Source organism: Schistocerca nitens, chromosome 8 (assembly GCF_023898315.1).
Source record: "Schistocerca nitens isolate TAMUIC-IGC-003100 chromosome 8, iqSchNite1.1, whole genome shotgun sequence".
Taxonomy (NCBI): Eukaryota; Metazoa; Arthropoda; class Insecta; order Orthoptera; family Acrididae; genus Schistocerca; species Schistocerca nitens.
This window is the reverse complement of record NC_064621.1, coordinates 451256774-451277364: the sequence shown is the minus strand read 5'-3', so window position 1 is coordinate 451277364 and position 20591 is coordinate 451256774. Positions and strand designations below refer to the sequence as shown.

Sequence of the window (20591 nt, the reverse complement as noted above, 5' to 3'; positions counted from 1 at the left end):
AACCCATACAGCGGCCATGATATGTTTCAGTGAGGTACTGTGTCGCTGGGTGTGCGGAATGTGCAGGACCGAATGCCGGACATTTGCCACGCCGGACATTTGCCACAATTGCCCCTTCGCCAGGTAGCGATCCCTCAGGTAAGGGACGCCCTTCCTACTTCTGTCCGCTTTCAAACCGTCGTCTCCACATCTTACTCGATACAACCAGTATGTAAGGCACCTTCTTCTTCGACATCTTGGCCAAATGCAGAGCTTCTTTTCCGAAATAAAAATATTTATAACTTTGGGAAACAAAAGCAATACCAGCGATTATGTCAGTATGTAATTAGTTCTGCCAAGTATAAATATAGATCCCTCTGTCTGTACGGTAGCTTCCTTTCACGCTTACTGATTGCGATAGAGAGAGTCTATCGCCATGAGAGCAACAAGAAAGGAACGATGTAGAGAGAATGCGAATGTACGCTAATCATTTCTTTTTGATCACTGCATTTGTGCCTACTTTAATTACAACAACTGCATGCCCAAAAGACAATAAGGAAAGAAGAAATGAGTATGTTAATGTTTGAAAAGAAGAACGACATACTCCATATTAATTTACTCTCTAAAATACGATTTCCCTTGCTGCGAAACATTAGTTAATAAAGTGTAGCGGGACAGTGTTCAAAACATGACTGAAAATACGTTCGCTAAATAGAGATAAGATCATCTATGATCGACATGTCATCTAAAGTCGACATACAGTTTACAAATGTTAGAAAGAAGGAAATGAAGTAATACAGAATGGTATGCTTGTAACGTACGTTGTTGTTCTAAATTGTTTAGCTCTGGTATTTACAGGGTCGCAGAGAAAGCATCCTAGGTTTTGGAGGGAAAAGCCGTAATTGTAATGATCTGCACTACAACAGAAACAAGAAACACAACTTAAGGAAAAATGATGTAATGTGTGTTCCAGCTCACAAGCGTCATTAAGCAGATAGTTCCTGTGACTTAGTATGGGCAGAGGTTATATTCAACAAATGGATTAAAGTAATAACTGGCTCCTTTTACAGATGAAACAGTTGCTGAGCAGTTCAAAGAAAACTTGAGTCTCACAACAAATAGATACCACACTCATACAATTATAGTTGGCAGTGACTTCAATCTACCTTCCGTATGCTGACAAAAATACATTTTGAGACCCTATTGTAGGTAGAAAACAACTTCTGTAATTGTTATAAATGCTTTCTTTAAATTATTTTGAACAATTAGTTCACGAGGCCATTCAAATTGTAAATGGTTACCAAAACACGCTTGACCTCTTAGCCACAAATATTCCTGAGCATCACGACGGATACAGGGATTAGTGAACACACAGTCGTAGCGAGGCTCAATTCCATAACAAAGAAATTCACCAAAACTAAAAGTGAAATATATCTATTTATAAAAGCAGCTAAAAATTTGGTTGACGTCTTTCTAAGAAATAGTCTCCAATCCTTCCAAACTGTGTAAGTTAAGACCAAATGTGGCCTAATTTCAAAGACATAGTATCAACAGCACTCGAGAGATTCATACCAAATAAATTAATAAGAGACGGAACTGATCCCCCATGGTACACAAAACACGACAGAAAGCTGATGCAGGAGCACCGAAAAAGGCAAGTATAATTTAGACGAACGCCAAATCTGCAAGATTGGCGAAGTTTTTCTGAGGCTCGAAATTTGGTGCGGATTTGAATGCGAGATGCATTTAATAGTTCCCACAACGAAACTATCTCTTGAAATGTGGCGGAAAATTCAAAGAGATTCTGGTTCTATGTTAAGTAAACCAGCGGAAACGCTCAGTGAGAGAGGAGGAGGAGGAGGGTGGGGGAGGGGAGAGACAAGGGACCCAACCCTCCGGAGCAGGTAAAATCATGGCAAATGTCCGCACACCGCAGGACCTGGAAGTACGTACGACGTCGTGTCGGCATTAGGAATAACATCCAAGTATTGCGGTAACACATTTTGAAGGAGAGGAAGACGACATACTCCATTAAGACTGCTGTCTAAAACAACTGGACCGATGAGTTGGTCATCAATAATACTGCAGCACACACGTTCACTGAAAAGAATAACAGTATGTAGACTGACGTCGCTGTGGTCGTATTCGCATACGAGTGCTGGTCGGGAAGGACATACGACTGGCACCCGTCACCTGTAGGTCTGACTCGGTTAAGAGGAGAGCATACGTTCATGTGAAGTTTTTTGTTCAGAATCATCAATACTATCACCTTTCCTCCTGGCTGACCCTGTGTTTATGTAAGTTGTTTGGGCGTCTATAGGATTCGGTGAAGCGAATCTCTGTGCGGGGAAAGGGACATCCAATCGTGGCTCTCGGATTTCTCTTGCCGGTGTTGCGTCAGGTCAAGTGGCTAGTCTGAAGCTGCGCTACCAGTTGCCGGCGGTACGCCGCGGCTGCTGTCCTTGGAAGGCACGTGACGCGTTGGCGAGCTGCACACACGTGGCGAACGGCCAGTCCAGTCCACTCCAGTCTGTGGCTGACAGCGGCCATCGTCACTTCCGCCTCGCTAGCAGGTGAGTTCGTCGCACTTTCACTTAAATATGTACTTCTCACAAGCGACTTTGCTGACTTATTCGACACGTGTTCTTAGTAGCTAGAGATACGTTGTAACTGAGACTACTGGGGAACGAGGAAAACGGTGAGCAAAGCAAAGAAAAGGATTAGGGCGTTGACCTCAAGTAATTCAGAATTTGTGTTTTGTCTGGGACTACCACCTCGTTATACGTACGTATTGCGTTACTCATGGCTGGAGGAGGGTACTTTGTGTCCCATTATCGTCTTTCATCATTTCCTGATGTCGCTTGTAACCATGGAGGTTGGTACGCTTCCGTATATGTACCTGGCATCATAAGACATTAAGGAGCCCAATAAACTTTACGGCTTCATCCTGATTATTCGCACTGTAATGCTAGCTCAGATACAATACATTACCATTGAAAGGGATTTTTGAATGCGATGATATTTACGTCGACTTCATCATAAATTGAACTTACCAACTTACCCGTTACGGACGTTCTAGAATCTGAGAGTATGAACACAGATAATGATCAACACCCAATTTTTCAAATATTTGTTCATTCCCATATTGTAGTTTCGAAGCTATTCAAGTTAAACTTCTGTTGCTTTCATGGTAATTACTTCTTTCTTTCCGTAACTTGGTACTAGCTCTGTGACAAGAACGTAGATTTATCGTCATGCGTGATACTTATATAAAGAACTGCCGATAAATGAATTCTTTTACTCACGGCGACTGTATGCACACCACTGTAGTTGGCTTCCTTTTCAGTTACCAAGTGGCTACAGATTGGTCACTTTTCACTATAAATACAAATATTGATCGCCACGAAAAATCCAGAAATATCCAATATGTCCTGTACCAATGATGCATAAGGGTTGGTACAAAAATTTTCCGTCCGAATGCCGTAGAGTGGAGAATCGGTATGACAATTAGGAAAAATTGCCGAGTGTATTGAGGTTATCTCTTTGACGCACTAGGATGAGGATACCCGTTTGGTGAAACATCGTATCATACTCCGTGAGAAAGTTCGTTAGCTGCCGGTTTCACATTCTCGTCCGACAGGAATCGTCGAGCCTTCAAGGCCATTTTTAAGGGACGCAGGCGTGATAATAACGTGGGGGGGGGGGGGGGGGAGGAGATCAGGACTATAGGTTCAAATGGTTCAAATGGCTCTGAGCACTATGGGACTCAACTGCTGAGGTCATTAGTCCCCTAGAACTTAGAACTAGTTAAACCTAACTAACCTAAGGACATCACAAACATCCATGCCCGAGGCAGGATTCGAACCTGCGACCGTAGCGGTCTTGCGGTTCCAGACTGCAGCGCCTTTAACCGCACGGCCACTTCGGCCGGCTAGGACTATAGGGCGGATGCTCGAGTATCTACTGTTTGAGATGGTATAACTTCTGCTGGCCACCCAGATAGACTGGCATCTTGTGTCGAATCACTATCATGAAGGAACTTGGTGAACCTTTCCAGATGGGCGGTTTTCGACAGATATGCTCTCCTATATACATTATTCGTTGTCCGATGGATGCCTACCGGTGTTGTCCTTCGGCTTCCAAGACCAGAATAACAGCACGTTAATCCTGACAGGACGCGTATCGTAACAATGTCGCTATAGTTCACGTTGCCGCACCTGCCGCACACATACAAGAAAGACACGAATGTCGCACTTGTCGGTGTTTATATACCAGCATCGGAGTCGCTTTCCGTTGCATATACGCTACAGCAAGACCCTCAAACGGAAACGTTTTGATCGTCCCTTACAAATATTGATCACCCCCAATTTACAGCAAGAATCCAAGACCTGCAGTAAAAGTGAGGTATGTACAAATATCATCTCCACTAGCAATTTGTTTTTGTGTGTGTAACAAAATCGATATGTGGACAAATACATTGATTTAAACTGGTGTTTACATGAATGACGGAATATACAAGTACAGTAATTACAAGCACAGAAAATTGCAGTGGTTTTTCGTTTTCCCGAAGCAACATGTATAAAGAGGGCAACAGATTTGTTTTACAATTCTCAACGTCTACCGGTTCCCTGCAATGATCCAAGATGCTTACGCTAGAAAATGTCGCATTTTTTGTTAAATATTCCTCTTAAGTTTACCTGCCATATGGGTGGTGCTCCTCCGTTCTCATGACACCTATGTTTGTCTTCATTCGTGGAAAGCCTGATGGCATAAGTGCTAATAATGATTCCACCCGCTAGAATGAGCAATACAAAACACATTTATAGGTGCACTTCAATTTCCCAGACGTCGCCCAACAAATCAACTAATTTATTTGCTTACCTGCTACTGACGTCAAATGCTGCTCCTACTTGACATCGAATTCAAGCATTACCCATAACTCTTTATTTAGCAATCTCGCTTTCAAATAACATCAAAATCGAGCGCTGTTTTCTGCAATATGCTAAAAGTCTTATCCTTCGATGGGGAATAGTGCTTGCAAGCAACATTTCAGCTCGCATATACAGCGGCATTTTTCTGTCTCTGGTGGAAATTTTATGAACGGTGTGTGTGTTTAACAGACACATATGACACTACGTGAGTAGCTATTAGCAGTGTCGAAGTCTCTTTCTGGTTTGTTGTGCTTTTTCTGTGCAAAGAAAACTGCTTATAAACGCAAAGAGGAACATAGCAAATGGACTGATTTTTATGGGAAGAGGAGGCCTGGCTTTATCTGATGGACAACAAGCCCAGAAGAAGATGAAAACTGCAGCTTCAATGCTAGTGAGTGATATATGGTACGATAGTTCTGCGTAGTCTCCGGACTATGGACCAAAAACGAAGCGGTGGACTTGGCCTTCAGGAGCATTCGACTATGTGTTGTGTAAAATGTGGAACTGTTCTGTGCTTTGCCCAATATTGGATTTTTGAAGACAGTTCATATGAATTAGTGCCAAATGCTACCATTTTTTTTAGCCACAGGAAAAACATTGTAGTATTTATGTTGTAGCACATGTGTACCTTTTGTGGGTAATAATACTTAAAGGCACTATAATATAATTAAAAAATGGATGAAAAAGTTCTCTTCTGACAGTAAAGATCTAATTTAAGTAACTTAATATTTTCCTTTCACCATATTTTTGAGTGCCAAACGAAGGGTGAAATATGTAACCGTATGGCAGGCTCCTGATACTAAAATATAACACCGTAACACTTGCTTCAGTAGTATATCACTGACCCTGTAATCGGATACAACCGATACTTTTTATCTTTGTTACGGTCATTATTTACGATTGATAATTTCGCATTTTCTTTAAAACTTGATTACATTTAGAGTAAACAATCAGTCTCTGTATCAAACATTAATCAGGTGCTATTCTTACTGCATTTGATAGAAATTTTGTACTGATGCGATATTCCTGCATTAAACTGTGTCGTCCATTAATAGTTTCAGAGGTACTGTCGTTTATCACGTAGCACACTTACTTTTTGTTCATCTAACAGTAAATTACTTCTGCATGTAACTTCAGAACGACGTGATATTTCCTTGTCGATATAGAACTTCAAACAATTCGTAGTAAATACGAAACTGTATTTTCTATGCCTGACGTGTGAATCCCACGTTTTCGAGTGGAGCACGTTCCAAGGTCGACTTCGCTGGTGACTAGGACACGCGATGTCCTGAGCATTTGGAAGACGTTAACCGCGTTTTCTGGTAAAAAGCGTTAGGCTGCGAGATGGAATGTGCAATTTGATAAGAAACTTCCCAGAAGTTGATGCTCTTCTGTCCGTGTTTGCTTTAACAATATGTGTGATATTTTTGGAAGGGTCCATCTTTGGCAAAATACAGTTTTGTTCTTTATACCAAACATGTTTCACTACTGTTTCAATATCATCAATGGTATTTTATTTTAAGGCTGTTAAACATAAATACTGTTCTTTACTGATTGTGTGCATGCAAATATTATTTTTGAAATCGTAATTACAGAATTCCGAAGAACACATAAAATTATGTATTCATATCTTTTTATCGCATGGTATGGTTTTCCTGCTGTATTATGTTTACATAGTGGCGGTTTCTTTCACCGTTTGTCATTTGTAACCATATACAACTCATTATTATCTATGCAAAAATTACGATTTGGAAACTGTTATGGCTATGATAGAAATTAATTAATTTTAAGTGGAAGGTTCTGTGTGTGTGTGTGTGTGTGTGTGTGTGTGTGTGTGTGTGTGTGTGCGTGTGTGTGTCTATTTGCGTTATGTTTCACTTACGTTTTCTTTTTTCCTCATCTTCTTCACTGTGAAGTTCTGCATATTGAGCTGTCACTGTCACTGTTTCACTCTTTACCAGCTGGAAAAACAATATGGCGGACAGTGGAACAGTTGAATGTGTTCTTGGTGGTTGTTTTCAATCTTTCAGAGGTGTACGTGCCATTTTGTGTGTGTGTGTGTGCGCACGAAAAAGGAGGAGAGAGAGAGAGAGAGAGAAGGAATAGGTTTGAAGGTTATATTATTGTTCTTATTATTTTATTTATTGATTTTTTAAATTTTGTGTGTGTGTCTGTGTGTGTGTTGAATCGGGAGGGGGGGGGTGGTATTATCTAATAATTCCTTGACGGCAGAGAACAGAGCTCCATTACAGAGAGCCATGTATTTATTTATTACTTCCTTTCACTCAACAATGGCTTTTTGTATTTTATTGCTGCCTTCAATTATTAGTTTTTGTGCGGGCTGTTGCTACATTTGAGAATTGTCAAGTCAGTATTGATGTCTGGTGGGCTGTGTTTCGTGTCCATAAGGTGTTCAGCAAATGTGGAATGGAAGCTGGTACTTTATAATGCTCTTCTGTGTACCATGCATCTCGTATTAAAGATTCTATTTCTCTGTCCTGTATAAACTGATTTGCAGTCCTGTCGTGTTAGCTGGTAAATACCAGATGTGTTGCGTTTGTCTGTGCTTGTGTTGGGTGTTCTTAGTTTTATCTGTGTTGGATTGTCTGACCTGTAGCCTATTTTGAGACTTTGTTGTCTGAGTTTGTTGCTCACAGAATAGGGGTCATACACAAAGAACAAGGGCTAAAAATAGCCTATAGGACAGACAACTCAACACCGATTAAGCAAAGTGCAGCCAACACAAGCACAAACGAACACAACGATCACAGCCCTTCGCTTGACGAAAGATCCGTACCCAAAGACTGGAAAGTGGCAGAGGTCGCACCAATATTCAAGAAAGGTAGTAGGAGTAATTCACTTAATTACTGACCCATATCGTTAACGTCGATATGCAGCACGATTCTGGAACATATATTGTGTTCGAACATTATGAATTACCTCGAAGAAAACTGTCTATTGACACTTGGCTTTAGAAAACAACGTTCTTTATTCATATGAAGTGCAGAGTGTTATTGGGATTTCAGATCGATTCCGTATTTCTGGATTTTCGGAAGGCTTTTGACACTGGACCACACACGCGGCTTGTAGTGAAATTGCGTGCTTACGGAATATTGTCTCAGTTATGCGAGTGGATTTGTGATTTCCTGTCAGAGAGGTCACAGTTCGTAGCAATCGACGGAAAGTCTTGGAGTAAAACAGAAGTGATTTCTGGCGTTCCCCAAGGTAGTGTTAAAGGCCCTTTGCTGTTCCTTATCTATATAAACGATTTGGGAGACAATCTGAGCAAGCCGTCTCAGGTTGTCTGCAGAAGACGCTTTAGTTTATCGACTAATAAAGTCACCAGAAGTTCTAAAATAATTGAAAAACGATTTAGAAAAGATATCTGAATGGTGCGAAAATTGGCAGTTGAATAACGAAAAGTGAGGTCATCCACATGAGTGCTAAAAGGAATTCGTCAAACTTAGGTTACACGATAAATCAATCTAATCTGAAATCCGTAAATTCATCTAAATACCTAGGTATTACAATTACGAACAACTTAAATTGGAAGGAAGACAGAAAATATTGTGGGGAAGGCGAACCAAAGACTGCGTTTTATTGGCAGGACACTTAGAAAATGTAAGAGATCTACTAAGGAGAGTGTCTACACTATGCTTGTGCGTCCTCTTTCAGAACACTGCTGCGCGGTGTGGGATCTTTACCAGATACGACTGACGGGGTGGATTAAAAATTACTCACATATAAAAATCAACTTGTTGCTCTTAAAAGAAAACAACCAACAGGCATAAAAGTAATTTCAGTGGCGTCCCAAGGAAGTGTATGAAGGGACCGTTACAGTTTATAGTGTATATTATTGATCTAGATGAATGCACCGGAAGCTCTTTAAGGCTTCGAAGATGATGCGCTTGTCTATAAGAAGCTAGCAATCCCAGAAGGCCGTAGAGGAAAAGGTCCAAATATTGGCTAATTTAAGTTATACATTGTAAAATATTTCTGTTAATTCATAAATTATTGAGGAAACCTTGGGATGAAACAATAACATGTGCCATTAAAAGTTAAATGGGGTTAAACAGTTAAAAAACATCCTTCCTATTTTAAATAATTTATTTCATAAACCAATAAAAAACTCCTTATTGGCTTCAAAAATGGGCTACCATTAACACGAAGGAAAAAAAAAGTATTTAAGAACAAGTTTGAAGCGGAAATTTATTTGCAATAATTGCAAGTATAAACTCCATTGTCAATCCCTCACTTTCAGTATGCATCCACATATAGCGCTAGATATACTGAATCCAAATTTGGCTGTTGGCGTCCGCTAAAAATGGACTGTCGCAGAATATACACGATCTATCCGTCCCAGAAGAAGTGCGGTCTTCAGAAACCTCAAAAACACTTTCCTCGTCGTCTAGGGTAGGCTCATTCTCATTAGATAATTCGTGACGCAAATATAGGCCTTTTTTATGGTGCTAAGCAACAGTCATACAATACTTTTTAAAGGAACATAGCGCCATTTGACTGCTTTATTGTCTATTTAAGGTCAACTCATGTTTCGGCCTTTTATGCTATTTTGAAGTATTTGATTTTACATCTTTAAGATATACTGCAGGACACTTAATATGTCGTCAAGTTCAAAGTTCGCCATAAAGTAAGAAAAATATTGGCTTCACACGATATTCCTGAGGTAAAATCATCATCTTGAACAGATCAGTAAATAATCTGAAATGCTACAAAATGGTGATTTTACATCCGGCATTTCGTGGGAAGCCAACATTTTTCTTAATTTATGGCCAGCTTTGAGCGTGACAACATGTTCAGTGTCTTGCAATATACTTGTATGTTAAAGGCGCAAAATCTCATACTTGAAAATGGCATAAAAGGCCAAAACCTGGGGTGTACTTCCTTTTTCTTCCATGGTTTTTTTTTTTTTTTTGTTTCAGTTTTTGATAAGGCAAAGTAGCTGTCTCTTCAGTGACCAGTCCAAGGAACTTGTGAGCTCTCCGTTGTATGTGATCCTGCAATCAAGCAAGCTTTTAGAGAGTTCCGACCTCTGTTTTCTTGTTTCCTTTGCAATTGTTGGTGGGGAAATGTCAAAAGGGCTAACAAGAGCCGAAGTTCCTGGTTGTGAATCTGATGAGGAAGAAATGGGCAGAGGAAATTATGAAAACATTCTTGGCCTTGAAGAGGATAACCGTGAATTTGTTGCCAATTGCTCTAGGGAAAGAAGTGCCTTAGGGCTCACGAATCGATAGACAGTATGAATGGTGATTCAGAGAAAGATCTGCCGAACTTCTACCAGCTTCGTTAGTGGTGAGAGGTGCGTTAGTGTCACTGCTCTCTGCTAAGACAAGCGCCATTCGTTTCAAATCTGATGCAGTATAACCGAAAACCTTTGATCCTTAGTCAACAAGTATGAAACAAGCTCTTCTTGCAGACATGGTCCTAAAACAGAAGGCCTGCCTAGCGTAGCACTGTCAGCAGCAGTAGGGGTAAGATCTGTTTTCTTACTTGGAGTCAGCAGGGTAGAACGAGGTACATCATATACTCTAGAGTTCCTCACAGCAGTGACGGCTTCAGGCATCTTCAAAGGGTCGTGCGTTTTCATTTTCTCTTGGCTTGGTGGTTTAGTCTTGTAGCACGGCACCGCGGAAAACAGATCTTGAGTAGATTACAAATAAAATTACAGGAATGGAAATTGATCCAAATACAGAATAGCCCATAATTAGACCCTCCATGGTAGCCCATATTTGGACCACACTGTGGTTCCTGCAAATGGCCCTATCGGTCGTTACTAAATACAGACGGAACAATGAAAACTGGGAAACACATATTTTAACGTACCAGTAATACAGTTATTTGAACGAACTGCATGCAGGGCTAAGTCAAAATGTTAAAAAAAAAATAGTTACGCACGTACCTGCTGTTAGAGTGCAGTCCACATCGAGGTTTTCACGCGCAAAATCTCAGTGCACCCAAACAACATGAGTTCGCACAACGAACTGTTTACAGTAGTCGTTGGCTTGCACGCACCACTGCCAGGTTGCAGCACTTTCTGCACCCCCAGGCCTGCCATCCCATATGTAGACCACTGCCCATATTTGGACCTTCTCCTATAACGATTTCCAGGAGGACCTACACGCGATTGATAAATTGTGTAGGCCCTGGAAATTCACCCTGAACTTAAATAAATGTAACATATTGCGCATACATAGGAAAAAGAAATCCGCTGCTGCACAACCAAACTATCGACGAAAAATTGCTGGAAACAATAACCACCGTAAAATATCCAGGAGAAGCCTATCTATCCGGAATGACATTCAGTGGCATGATCACATAAAATAAATAACAGGAAAAGCGGATGCCAGACTGTAATTCGCAGAAAGAATCTTAAGGAAACATAATCCATCCACTTAAGAAGTAGCTTAAAAGAAGCTCGTTTGACTGATTCTTGAGTACTGTTTATCAACGTGGGACCCTTATAAGGCAAGAGTCACAGATGAGATACGCAAGATTCAACCAAGAGCGGCGCGTTCGTCAAGGGAACGTTTAGACGGTGACAAATTTAGCACCAAGAGCTATTTGCTTCAAATATTACAAACAACCTTATTCCTGAGACCATTCAATGAAAACTCGGCGTGGGAGAATACAAACCTTATAATTAAGTGATTGATGTTAATACTACGTTATTCCCCAGAAGGAGGTCGGTTATTAAACTGCACTCTAGCGGTAAAATACACTACGTATGTTAAAAAATCTGTGTACTGGAATACAAATAAATAGAGAAAAGTTAATATGGTGGTTTTAATACTACAACTCAACTACCAACTCCGCCTTCAGTTTAGTATTACACACAGGACGTCTATAAAACCATGTTCAGTAGTCAGAAGGTCGTTTTTCGGGATGTTCAGTTTGCAAGACACTTACACATCTTCGATCTCGGTGAACCATCAGAGACCCATTCTGCTCTGTGTCTTTGCGTGGTAGGTTCACATTTTGCACTAAATCTCCTCACCGGTGATGACTTTTTCCTGAAAAGAGTTGTCCGCTCTTTTCTTTTTAGTCCAACAGCAGGCGTGCAAGTGCCGTGTTTGTGTTCATTAGGCGAAGTGTGCAGGATAGTCTTTCCACACACTTCTCTCTTCTTCAAACATTCTGGAGAATGTCCTGAACATTCTACATGAGGACGGCTGATGAATGACGCACGTCTGTTGTTTGCAGTAGTTGGTACATGCTCTCCAAGTAGTTACTGTTCAGAAGACGCTTCTACGCAAGGACTAAAATCAGCCCCGGAACTTTGGGACGAGTGTTACAAGCGTAACAAATTGCATGTACGAAGTCTATGAATCCACCGATGATCACATTATAGAAGAAGGTATATAACGGTGACGGTTTCATAACCCTTTTTCAGAATTACTTCATAATGAGAAGAATGTTTTGTTTCGATTTTTATTTCAGTGACATACAAAATGGGGATGCATAATATAAGTGTTTTCTGTCAGAAGTCTAGTTAGTTGCAGAGACTGAAGCAAGTCATACTTGCTTCCATATAGCTTCATTTTGTTACTGTTTTTACTGTCACTGTCACACACTGGCATACCTTCAAATTGTTCAAATGGCTCTGAGCACTATGGGACTTAACATCTGAGGTCATCAGTCCCCTAGACTTAGAACTACTTAAACCTAACTAACCTACGGACATCACACACATCCATGCCTGAGGCAGGATTCGAACCTGCGACCGTAGCAGCAGCGCGGGTCCGGACTAAAGCACCCAGAACCGCTCGGCCACAGCGTCTGGCTGGAATATCTTCCTGAACTCCATCTGCCTATTGTCTTGGCCTTATGTATCACACCCAATACAACATAAAGCACACCCTACTAGCAAGAAATTTGTTTTTCCAGCATGACTACGAGCACGGCATGTTGCGTCACGGAATGCAGGCTAGTAAACGACGACAGTTAATTAATCGACGCATTTCGCTTGTGTCACGCAATCCTCTCCTGATTATCCACTTGAGCTGAGTGGCTTCCCTTAATGATGCAAATTACTCATATCTAGGAACAAGCGTACATTCTCGTGGAATTATTGTATGTTATTGCTTCGATAGTTAAGGCATAGTGTGACACGAGCCATCTCACTCTTACTAAAACAATCACTTTACGCTCTACTTTAATTCACTATAGCTGTATTTTCTTCTATGAATACTCTTTTTACCTACTGCTTAAATACTTCCTGATATACACTGAAGCACCAAAGAAACTGATATAGACATGCGTATTCAAATACAGAGATATGTAAACAGGAAGAATACGGAGCGTTGCCGAAAGTCTGTATAAGAAAAAAAGTATCTGGCGCAGTTGTTAGATTGATTACTACTGCTACAGTGGCAGTTTATCAAGATTTATGTGAGTTTGAACGTTGTGTTATAGCCAGTGTACGTGCGATGAGACACAGCATCTCTGAGGTAGCGATAACTTGGGGATTTTCCCATAAGACCATTTCACGAGTGCACCGTGAGTATCAGGAATACGGTAAAACATCAAATCTCCGACATCACTGCTGCCGGAAAAAGATCCTACAAGAACCGGGCCAACGACGACATAAGAGATTCGTTCAACGTCACAGAAGTGGAAGCCTTCCGCAAATTGCTGCAGATTTTAATGCTGGGCCATCAACAAGTATCCGCGTGCGAACCATTCAACCAAACATCATCGATATGGGCTTTCCGAGCCGAAGGTCCACTTATGTATCCTTGATGACTGCACGACACAAAGCGTTACGCCTCGCTTGGGCCCGTCAACACCGACATTAGGCTGTTGATGACTGGAAACATGTTGCCTGGTAATACGAGTTTCGTCCCAAATTGCGTCGAGCGGATGCACGTGTTCGGGTATGGAAACAACCTCATGATTCCATGGACCCACATCTCAGCAGGGGACTGTTCAAGCTGGTGGAGGCTCTGTAATGATGTGGGGCATGAGCCGTTGGTGTGATGTGTCTAGATACGACTCTGACAGGTGACACGTAAGCATCCCATCTGATCACCTTCATCTATTCATGTCCATTGTGCATTCCGACGGACTTCGGCAACACCCCACACGTTCAGAATTGCTACAGAGCGGCTCCAGGAATCTCTTACAAGTTTAAACACTTCCGCTGGCCTCCAAACTCCCCAGACATGAACATTATTAAGAATATCTGAGATGCCCTTGCAACGTGCTGTTCAGAAGAGATCTCCACCCCATCGTACTCTTACGGATTTACGGACAGCCCTGCAGGATTCATCTTGTCAGTTCCCTCCAGCACTACTTCAGACATTAGTCGAGTCCATGCAACGTCGTATTGCTGCACTTGTGCGTGCTCGCGGCAGCCCGATATTAGACAGGTGTGCCAGTTTCTTTGGCTATTCAGTGTATTTATAGTCTCTGGTGCTTTTACTTATCTTTACATACCGCCTGTATCACTGGTCATCCACAGTGACGGATGTACCATCTTTAGACTTAACAGTCACATGCCCTAAATATACATAATACTTCGGGAAGCAGTACGAAGTACATAGCCGAGGTTACTTTTATTATGCAACATATTAAGAAACTTCTCGTTCCATTAACGGGTGGAGATAATAAGATAGTGTGTAAACCTCTGTTAAACCCGTTTTTAACTACAAATTTTATCTGCGCCACATCTGTGGAGTAGATTCGTAAAGATCTAAAGAATATTCGTAGTTTCGGACTTGATGTTTACTAAGCAGGTTCTCGCGGTATAAACGTCTTTGTTCGTGTGTGTGCCACAACACTTCTGTTGCACACTCTTAGCATCAGAGAAGCCTCTATGGAAAGAGAAGGTAACGATACATTTCCTGTCCTCGACGCCGTCCGCTTTGGCCGAGCGGTTACAGGCGCTTCAGTCGTGAACCGCGCAGCTGCTACGGTCGCAGGTTCGAATCCATGGATGTGTGTGATGTCCTTAGGTTAGTTAGGTTTAAGTAGTTCTAAGTCTAGGGGACTGATGATCTCAGATGTTAAGTCTCATAGTGCTTGTCCGCCACAGCCGAAATAGAAGTTTTGTGTGTATTGTCAACAGGTAATCTACGCACACCGACCTGTACTTACACGCTACCGGTGATCATCACACGGCACAGAATCACGCTGTGTTACAAACTTTGGTACATAGTGCAGTGTCAGATGCCGATGCCTATCTGAGCCACCTAATCACAATTTTCAGGAACAACGGCGGCAACTACCGCCAAATAAATGAAGTGATCTCAAGGGTGAATCGCAATAAGACCGCCGACGAGCAGTAGGAAGCGAATCTTGCTTTTTTGTTCTTCTGTGGGTCCTTGTCCGGCAACAAAAGCTTCCTGCTGAAAAGACGCAAGATCAAATTGAACTTCAGACATCCGTCAAAATTATGACAGTTGCTGAGTGCAGTTAAATGTGCGGCAGGATTCAGAACGCCTGGAGTGGACAAGTTACCTTGGGAGTGTGGCCGTTCTGATGTCGGACAAACAGTGTGCACTGTGGAACAACGCAAGGAGGTCTTATCACCTATGGTATCCCCAAATACAAATATCCGCTTTAACTGAGTGTGTTCTAGAAAACGTATACCGAATTAAATTTGACGAAATCTTTGTCGTGGCACGCACTAACGGCTTCCGGAACCATGTAATTAAAGAAGCCGTCGAAAGAAAAATCATTGACAACACCGCTAACAGAGACAGCGGCAGCAACTCATTGCGGCTTGAGATCCAGCGATCGCGAAATTGAAGCGGGCACATCCAACACGGAGTCAACGACTGTCTATATGCGCCGATGGCGTGAGCGCCCGTGACGTCAGAGCCGGCAGCTCGAGCCCCGCGAGAAAGACTGGCCGTAGCGGTTACGTCAGAGCACGTGACACTGCAGGTGTAAGAGTGCCAGCAGCCGTCTCTGGCGGGGAGCGAGTACCTGTTTCCCACGAGTTTAATAATTCCTGACGGTGTGTTTAGGTACATACAAGTTCTCGTTAGCACACGACAAGAAGGTACCATTAGGGAGTCCTTTTCATTTAAATATCGATTTCCTGTGGGCCCTGCACGGAACCGAGCGTTCGCTTGTGGCGGAGAACCCGACTAGTGTGACGTCTCAAGTTTCGTTGCTGGGCCCGTATATCTCGCTGGCCCCGAGGCAGCTAGAGTATATTAGCAGTCATTCCACGGGGAAATGGCCAAGGAGAGGTTGGTCAAAATCTTGTGACATTTTAACCACTCGATGCGCCCAGACCCCCGAAAACATTTTATTCAAACAAACCTCTGACTATTCACACTGCATATCTCTGTCCTTCCTACCTAATATGGATACCACATGTTTGCACAGTGCTCAAAGACCGCACAATAGTTTTGTAAGCAGTCCGTTTGTAGACGAACTGCAGTCTGTCAATATTGTACCAATGAACTGTAGCTCACTATTTTCTTTGTTGAAATCCGGAGCCTATATGGTAGTTCCACTTAATGAAATTTCCTCGTGGGTCAAACTGCAATCGGTAAAATATCTGAGAACAACAACTGCCGCGCGGGACTAGCTGAGCGGTCTTCGGCGCTTCAGTCATGGACTGAGCGGCTGGTCCCAGTTGAGGTTCGAGTCCTCCCTTGGGTATGGGTGTGTGTATTTGTCCATAGGATAATTTAGATTAAGTAATGTGTAAGCTTAGGGACTGATGACATTAGCACTTAAGTCCCATAAGATCTCACACACATTTGAACATTTTTGAGAACTACAACTGAAACGTCCCCTTTGAACAATTATACATGACTGTGCTTAAACTGACACACAATATTTTTAGGGCAACGCAGTCTGACTTTCAAAAATCCCGGCAAAAGAATGGCCCTGACTAACAATAACCTATACCTTTCATGAATCACTTACCTCACAAAAATCTTCGTTACTCGAACTACTGCACTACAGCGAGCGCCACTACTGCCAGCTAAATAAAAGATTCTACTGAAGGCACTAACTACTGATAGGCATAGTTAGCAAATGAACGATTTTGATAGAGAACAAACAATATATTTACCTTAATAGTGTTCAAAACTCATAATATATATAGCAGTTCATGACATCCAGTCTTACAAATGTATTGTCTGTGATGGACACACGTCATGATCATCGGCTCTCATATTTCCGCCATCTCTCTCCCCACATCCACCACTGCTGGCGGCTCACCTCCAACTGCGCAACGCTACGCGCTGTTAACAGCCAAATGCCCAACGCTACAGTGGCGAGTATTACAACAATGGCAACCAGCCACAGACTGCACACACACAGCAAGTGATTTTCATACAGAGCGCTACGTGGCGGCGGCGTTACCAAAATAAGAACCTAAACAGCCTACTTACATAGTCCCCATGCTCCCCACAAAAAATTTTACAAATTGTTTTGGGCAGTGGCCAATAATGATTTGATAAAATTTTTCATAATTACAGTAACAAAGATATCAAATACACACACTTATTGATAGAATGTTGGTCAATAGCTAAAATTTTCTTACAGTCCATAAACACAGTCCTGATCATTCATAACAGTAAAATTGCAGTGTTTTTTGTTTGTTTTGTTTTGTTTTTCAATGTCTGAGCAGTAAAAGATAATGCACATGGAAGTAGTGGATTTCCATGCAGCCTTGAAGAAGTAGTGTTGTCCTTCCAACGGAAAGGCAGTGCTGACTCTTGACATGCAGACAGGTAATGGGCCACAACAGAGCAAACCCACCGCAGACTCAGTCGAAGTTTTGAAGAATATTGGTAGGTAGGTCATCACAGAGTAGACCCACTGTAGTCCTGGTAGAGATTATGGTATTGGTGGGCCACCAGAGGTGCAGACCCACTGCAGTCCTTGTAGAAATAATGGATTGGTGAGTCATCAAAGGTGTAGACCGATTGTAGTCCTTGTAGAGATGGCTAGCAGCCATCCGTTGCGACTGTGCAGGTGCAAAATCACCATCGAAGAGTCTTGCGGATAATATAGCAAGTCCATAAACCACCACTTGTGCACTCACAAAGTTTTTTGGAATTGTCTTTAGAAGTCTTGCAGACAATATAGCAAGTCCATAAACCACCAATTGTGCACTCATAAAGTTTTTGGAATTGTCCTTAGAACCAGCAGTGCTGTTAACCAGTCCCTTGCTGAATTATCAACACATGTGCAAAAACTAACTGTCCCTACTTCTCACATATTGTCCATATACTATTACCCACCGAAATGTGTGCATGAAATGTAACTTACAAGTTACTTAATTTGATGAACTGGTGTCAATTACAATTTTATAACATAAGAATACAATAACAAAGGTACAAAATACATCACTAAAGACATAATAATACAGATAACATTTGTAGTAATGCAGGCTTTACAAAACAACAGAAATAAACATATACATCAGTGTTACAGGAATTATGGCATAAGTAAATACATAAAAGATCAGAATAACTTTTGAAACATCAACTTCACACATGAGCATTAAAACAAAACAGAATAAATAATATCTAAACATCAGAAAAATTCTACAACGTAAATCTTATTAGCTAAACACATAAAGACAGGAAAAACACAAATTCACATAGCATAATAACACAAACGTTCAGGACAGGGTCTGTTTTCAGTGTGACATTTGGTACTGCAGTCCAACCCAAAACTTCATTCTGTAGATCTTTCCTCTTATTTCAACATTTGTTTCCACCAAAAAAATCCTATCCAAGCATGCTTTCTGTATTCTGTTCACATCCTCTTTAAAAAATAGTTTTTCTCCACTGTACACTACTTTTTTGGCCAAACCATTTTCTTGTAGTTTCTCAATGCATTTCGTCCAATGCATCATAGTTAGTTTCTTATATAGCCTACCCCATCTGAAGCTAACTTAAATCTACTGAGCTCAGATGCTAAAGTAAGGAACGAGGCAACGCAGCAGCACAAAACAATTAACACAAACAGCAATGACAAAAAATGCAGATTTGCAAAGCAAGCAGAATTATAGAAATTATCAAAGCAATTGCAATATTACAACTAATATAAGCCAATGTGCAGCAAACAAGACAAATAAATCAGTAGTAAACTGGCTTAGCAGAGTAATACAAAGTGAAATTTAGTAGCACTATGCCTGGCAAACAGCAGCAGCAAACGCAATAACTTATATCTAAACATGACAAAGCTAGAGCAGAAAAAATATTACACTAAAGACAACAATGCAGATAAGGGAAATGTATATTCACATCTTAATGTCTATGTAATTAAAGTGGTGCACCACAAGAAGGTGTTTCTACCAAAAATTACTAAGTACGTGAAAAGAAAATTCTGTTTGCAATTCCTGTGAATGGAAATGTCTTTTTGTGCTCCTTCGCTTTTTTTAAGTACATCATAAAATTATTATTTACTGGATGTGTAGGCATAAAATATTTATGTAAGTGCACCTATAAAATTTTATTTTAACCAATGCTGCAGTGCAGCTAGAAACTAGATATTAAACAAAATGAGCAATCTCTCAATTAGAAAGACAATAGATGTACAATGTTTCTCATCATTTCATTAGGCATTTTAGTAAATATCATAAATTAAGAGCTCCACAGTGTAATCATATGTTTTCAAGTTCGACCGTGTCGTATTTGCGATGCTTTCTACAAAGGAATGTCAATAGCGAGGATAATGGTCTCTCTTTTTTTTCTGCCTAATGGCTTTTTCTCCAGGCGACTCGCACAGCTGGTCGCCCATAACGCATCACATCAAGGTCACTTAGTTTTCTAACCGAAATATTTACGACACCAGTTTGCACTACAGTGACAGTCTCATTAAAAAAATTTCACAGGTCGAGAATTTGCGTTGCAAATGTGTAGAAACAAAATCCTATGAATATAACAGTGTCCAAAAAATTTTCGCCGGCATTGTGATACATTCACGCATGGACACACAAATCATAACTCTTAAAGTACGATTCTTGGCTTCCAACATCCTTTTCATAAATCAGAGTCCCTAACCACTACTCCTTATTCCTTACCTTATTACACATATACATATTTGTCGACACTTCTTCAATATTTCATCATAATAAATACGTAGCATAATCAAATTCCTCATATAGCATCAGCTTATTGATCATAAACATACCTCAACAGCATAATACACATTGTCGTCTAATAATAACATCATAACACCACAGTCAAATCTCAAAATCGTCGTATCTTTCTGCAATAATTTCAAAACCTAAAAAAATATTCTCTGCTCATTTCAATAGTGTCATCTACCTCAAACGTACTTTAAAATCATGATCCCATAACAAATACATCATTCAAAGCTCTCATAGTATCACAATGATCCTGGCAGGATCGCCATATGAAACGTCCCCTTTGAACAATTATACATGACTGTGCTTAAACTGACACACAATATTTTTAGGGCAATGCAGTCTGACTTTCAAAAATCCCTGCAAAAGAATGGCCCTGACTAACAATAACCTATACCTTTCATGAATCACTTACCTCACAAAAATCTTCGTTACTCGAACTACTGCACTACAGTGAGCGCCACTACTGACAGCTAAATAAAAGATTCTAACTACTGAAGGCACTAACTACTGATAGGCATAGTTAGCAAATGAACGATTTTGATAGAGAACAAACAATGTATTAACCTTAATAGTGTTCAAAACTCATAATATAT

General features: G+C 40.9%; 1 long non-coding RNA gene across 1 annotated transcript in view; it reads left to right on the top strand.

Annotated features, from left to right (window-relative positions):
* The first annotated feature begins 2487 nt into the window (after positions 1–2487).
* LOC126199204 (uncharacterized) overlaps positions 2488–20591 on the top strand; it is a 172135-nt gene continuing 154031 nt past the window's right edge. Inside the window, exon 1 of the long non-coding RNA XR_007540129.1 lies at positions 2488–2552. This is a non-coding gene — a long non-coding RNA (uncharacterized LOC126199204). The remainder of the gene's footprint in view (positions 2553–20591) is intronic.